The following is a 6,417-nucleotide window of genomic DNA, read 5'->3' as shown; positions in this document are numbered from 1 at the left end:
TCTTAAGTAGCCTCATATGTAGGTCGAAGTCAGCACTGAACTTTAACCACAGGGATAACTGTAGAACAGAACTGTCTAACATCCCTAGCCAAAATGGAGGCTGATTCCTCAACGAAAGACAACCGCTCATCTAACTGAATTGACTCCCAATAAATGAGATGAGACTCATCAGGAATATAATAATGAAGCATAGAAACATGAAAAACTGGATAAACAACCGATAAATCTAGGGTCAGGGGTAACTCATAAGCCGCATCACCAACAGTTCGAAGAATCTCAAATAAACTAATATACTTGGGTCTAATCTTTTTTCTCTTCCTAAACCTCATCAAACCCTTCATGAGTGAAACTCCAAGGAAAACACAATAATCCACACCAAATCTCAAGGCACGAATTATACTATCAGCATAGCACTTTTGCCTACTCTGAGTTGCTCGGAGTCTATCCTGAATACCCAAACTCTATCCAAGGACTCATAGAGCAAGTTTATACCTAGAGTTCTAACCTTAAAAATATTAAACCAAACCACTAACGAGAGAAAATGCCTACCATACAATGCCTTAAAATGATCCATGTCGATACTGGAATGGTAGAAATTATTATACGTAAACTCTGCTTAAGATAAATTTTACTTCCACTGGCCTCCAAAATCCATCATATACCCGCAGAGCATATCCTTTAAAACTTGGATAGTCTACTCTGACTGACCATCATTCTGGAGGTGAAATATTTTGTTAAGATCAACCCAAGTACCCAACTCATCCTAAAAAGGTTTCTAAAAGTAAGAAGTAAACTCCGAGACTCAATCTTATATAATAGAAACCGGCATACCATGAAGTCATATAATCTCATGAATATAGATACGGGCTAGCCTCTCAACACTAAAGGAGAGATACACCAGAAGGAAATGAGTAGACTTGGTCAATTGATCTACGATGACCTAGACACTATCAGATTCCTAGAAAGTATGAGGCAACCCAGTCATAAAATCCATAGTAATTCATTACCACTGCCACTAGGGAATGGGTAACCACTGAAGCAATCTATCAGACCTCAAATGCTCCGCCTTCACTTACTGACAACAAAGGCAACGGGCTATAAAATCTTCTACATCCTCTCTCATACCACCCCACCAGTAATGCTCCTTAAATGATGATACATCTTAGTCACTCCAAAATGGATAGAATACCTGGAATAATGAGCCTCTTCAAAAATCAATCTAATCTAATGAGATACTCTCAACACACAAACTCGACCCTTAATCCTCAAAACATGATCTGAATTAAGTGAGGCTTACTTAGCCTCACTACTCAAAACTTTATCTCAAATCGATCTCAATCTCACATCATCAAATTGATTAGCTCAAATCTATTCTATTAAAGAAGACCCAGCCTCTACAAATGCTAAAACACACCCAGGTGTCAATATATTAAACCTAACCATCTGATTATCTAAAAGCTGGACCTCTAATACCAAAGGCCTCTCCTAGTTCAAAAAATATGCCAAGTTACCCATGCTAGTCGACTTTCGGCTCAAGGAATCAGCAACCATATTATCCTTGTCTGGATGATAGAGAATAGTCAAATCATAATCCTTGAGCAAATCAAGCCAGCGAAGCTGCCTCATATTAATATCTCAATGGGTGAAAAATTAATAAAGACTACGATGATCCGAGAAAATCTTACAATGGACTCTATACAAGTAGTTCCTACATAATTTCAAAACAAACACAACCGCGTAAAACTCTAAATTTGGGTAGGATAATTCCTCTCATATGGCTTCAACTGATGAGAAGCATAGGCAATCACCTTACCCTCCTGCATCAACACAACACACAAACCAACACTTGAAGCATTACAAAAGATAGTAAAACCAATTCCTTTCTTAGACACAGCAAAGATAAGAGCTGAAGTCAACAAATCCTTGAGCTTTTGAAAGCTCTCTATACATGTATTAGACCACTGGAAAGAAATCTTCTTCTGGGTCAACTTGGTCAACGGAGCTTCAATGGATAAGAAACCCTTAATAAAACATTAATAATAACCCATCAAGCCACCAAAACTCTGAATCTCGATGGGCAAAGTAGGTCTAGCACAATCACGAGTTTTTGCAACCTTGGATGGATAAACCATAATACCCTTCTTGGTCATCACATGACCCAAGAAAGAAATAGACTCTAACAAAAACTCACACTTGGAGAACTTGGCATACAACTTCTCATCCCTCAATCTCTGAAGCACAGTTTGCAAATGATTCTCATGCTTAGCCTCACTCTTGGAATAAACCAAGATATCATCTATAAATACAATAACAAAGGAGTTGAGATATGGTCAGAACAACTACTGCTAATTTTTTAAAGTTGTTGCATTATTTTTCTGTAGAGATGTAGACCTATAAGACTATTGCTAAGGTACCTGCTCTCTCTGATTCTAGTTATGCTAATTGTGTTGTTGTTTTTGATAATTATTTATTTTACCTCTTCTTCTTTACACTTGCCATTGGCCTTGTTCCTGTGTTTCCTATATTTCTGTCATTGTTCCTGTTTTTTTGGTCTTGCCAGAGATGCTTTTGTAAATTCATTATTGAGCTCACTATTGTGATTAATATTCTGTTGCTTTTAGAGATGAGTATTCTTCTCAGCTTCTTCTATTTCAATTTTTTTATCTCATTATTTTTTTCTCTTAATGCTACATGTCGTGATCCCATATCCTTGATGCTTACAGTAGGTACAATAATTCAAAACTTTTTCATACTATACAGGCTGTCACATACCTTGACCATTCTCATCTTCATCAAAACCCAACCATACATGATCAGGTCTAGCTTTACTAAGATCTACTTGAATTTTCACATTTTCTACACTTCTTCTTGTCTTCTTATAAGTAGCTAAATCAAGAAATAAAGCCTTTCATACAGGAGCAATCACTTCGATACAGTAACAGTGCCATGGTAACTCAGGTAAAGTAGCCCAAATAGGTACATGAGGTGTTTCAAAAATTGACTTAAAAGTAGGTGCGCATAATTGGAGAATAGACATCTTTTTTAGTCCAAATAGTAGTATGATCATATTTATTCTCCAAATCAATATACATATGCTTAGAATTAAAATGAGACACCTTAACACCACCTCTAAGTTTAGTTTGCTGAATAAATTATTTTTTTATAATCTCTATTTTTGACATAGTATTGGTAAACTTACCTATCAAAGTATACTTACATCTCGCAACTTATTTCACCTTGTAATGATCAGGTTTGAATACAATAGTGGGAAGTCCTTACTTGGTAGTGATTTTTTCCAAAGTGATCTCAACTATAGATATCTTCAAAGCTTCTTGAGCCCTTAATTTTGTGGACACTGCATGTGAAACCCACGCAGTAGGAGGAGTAGGAATTTTTGCATTTTTAGACTTTTGTTGTGCTTGAGCATTGGTAACTCGATTATGATCCCAACATTGTTTTTATTTCATTTGCGTTAAGCTCATTAGCCTTAGGATCACCAGGGATAGACTTCTTACTATTAGGAACATATGGTTTAGGGATAAATTTTTCAGCAACATCACCATTTTTTTATTCTTGTCCCTACCATCTTTACCTTGCTCCATATTCTAATTACAGAACTTACTCTCACAAGCAATAGACTTACCAGTTTTTATATCTCTATTTTTCATTATTTTATCATCACTTTGAACATTAGAGGGTAAAGAATTTTTTGATGCACCAGAATTGGTTTCCTTAGAGGTTTTCTCAACATCTTCTGACTTACTTGAATTAGAATTATTGTCTTCAGAACCCGCAACAGTGATAATATCATCAGAAACCTTATTTTTCAAAATTTGGCATGCCTTGAGTACAATTTGATGGGGATTTTTCATCATTCACCTTTTCCTTATCATTTTCAGTGGAAATTAAATGTTGAATGATTAATATTCACCAGAACAATAGTGTCGAGCAAATCAGTTGAGAAGGGACCTTTTACATCAAATTTAGATGAATTAGAAGTGGTTTTTGATAGGGATTTCAATATTTCTACATTCCCCATACCTTCATGCATCAATCCCTTCTAGGAATTTTGAATTAATTCCCTCGAATTATCATTTTTCCTATTTGTTGAAAAATTAGAGTTCGAAATCGTAAAATCCAAATTAGACATATTTTTATCATCAAGATTTGGGGAATTTGGCATGGTTGAATTCGATTCTTCCTCCTCTATCAATTGGCATTGAGTTTGACCAATTTCACCAATAAAATTATTTTTGTTGGAATTTAAATGATCTCCGGCAATGTTACCAGTGTCTTCCTGAATTAGAAATTAAATGTGGGGGTGAATTGAACTCCTCTACCCTCACCTTCATCCATATCATCACGAATTTGCTCAAAGATAGGTCGATTTTGAAGTCTCACCTCTGTTAGCTTTGCCGTGATATTTTGCAAATCAATTTGCGCAATTTCATCAATTGACATAGTATTAAGCTCAAAATTATTAACTTCAATGGGGTTTTGAGATTTAAAATCCATAATATGGCTCCTAATCATCTCAATACCTCTAGAATCTTCATGAGAAATTATATTTTGCATCAAATCTCATTTATCATAAAAAATCTCCCTTATGACCATTTTAATCTTTTGTAATTTCTTAGAGCAATGAGAAGAATTAGTGATCGATTCTTGTTGAGGTGGGTTCATATCATTGATGCGCTCATCTTGTAACTATTTCGGTGGTCAAAAGATCTCCACCGATTGATATGAAGCCATTCTAGCAGAAACAGTAAAGAAAATTTTTAGAGAGAAGAGAGATATTTTTAGGGAGAGAAAATCTTCTTTGATTTGGATTAAGGCATTCAGATATTGGCTTGGACTCCGATATCAGATTAATAAAAAATTGAATGCATTAGAAAGATAATTTAAATATCTATCATGTGCTGAGTCTTGATTTTAAAAATATATCAGAACCTAAGAATTATGCTCATTTGAAATTGACTATAGTAAGATGTTCCAGAAATCAATCGGTAAGGAAGCTTTTGACTTGGCTATTAGCTAGGATTTACTTGTGGACTTAATACGTGTCTAAGTCACTTCTCATACTATCAAAACAAAAGGTTTTATTCTACATGCACTTGAAGCATGATTCTAATCTTACCTTGAATTTTGAGGCGCTACATTGCTAGGGTATATTGGGTAGTGAGAAAGGAAAAGATTAATGTTGGTCTTGGAACATGGGGTGTTGGGGATTTGTAACCCTTTGACCTTTTTGGACCGTTTGATCATTTGATAAGACGATTGTGATTAATCAAAGGTACTTTAAACGATATAAAAAATATATATATATTTAATATAAATGTAGACATTATATTTTATCCAAAAACTATGAAACCATTAGATTAAATTAAGCCAATGATGGAGATGAGGTGTGCTTATTTTGACATAGATTGTGTTTCTTTATAGAGATGGTGTGTCACCATTTCATTGGTGGAGAGGGTGTGGTAGAATTGATGAGTTGGGTGTTGAATTGGTTGAATTGGACAATGTTTGGGACAATTTGGGCAAATATAATGGGTTTCTTTTGTCTGAAAATTGATAAATAAATTGAATTTGAATTAATATAATTGAGATTGAATTAGAAATAGCCCGAATGCTTTCTTTTTCATTAAATTAATTTACCAATGCCTTTTTTGTCCTGATTGATTTTCAAAAATATGTACACATATAAATTATATAAATGATTTAGTATACAATTTAAATTCAATAATTTTGTAACACAAATATAATAATAATGCAATGAGATGTTTCACTATTCGCACACCAAGATTATCTTCTAGTTTTTGGTATGATGAATATATTTATGATGCTTTTCATTTTATTCATGTGTAGCTAAGTTTATTAGTTAGGGTTATGGAAGCCTTGTAGCATACAATGTATCACTTTGGGTTTTGAATTCATTAAGCATTGATTTGTTTACATCTTACTCTCTTCGCTTATCTTGAATTCTCATGGTTGCAAACATAGAGGCTATGCCTTAAAATTCAACTTATTCAAAAGAAAAGTTGATGTTCAGAAAAAAGAGTAGTGACAAGAAAATAGGCTTACCAACCCCTATTTTATAAGTTAATGCCTTAGCAGGATTAACTACTTGGAGATTTCGTATTGTTTTTGGTAAACGCTTTTGATTCAAGAGAACTAAAGTGAATTAGTCCTTGATAGTTGAGAAACACTAGGATTATGTTGTTAAATACAATACGCTTCTCTGTAAACATGATGCATGTATGAATTCGTAAAGCCCATAGTTAGAATGTATTGAAAACTACAAGGTGGACATAACCCTAGCTTGCTATTTCTCTAAATATGAATACTACTACACATATTTCATCTTGTTAAACTGAAACCATTAATTTGTGAGCTGAACCAAATCCCCCTATTTAT

The sequence above is a fragment of the Capsicum annuum genome, chromosome 9 (assembly GCF_002878395.1).
Source record: "Capsicum annuum cultivar UCD-10X-F1 chromosome 9, UCD10Xv1.1, whole genome shotgun sequence".
NCBI classification, from domain to species: domain Eukaryota; kingdom Viridiplantae; phylum Streptophyta; class Magnoliopsida; order Solanales; family Solanaceae; genus Capsicum; species Capsicum annuum.
This window is presented reverse-complemented; position numbering follows the sequence as displayed.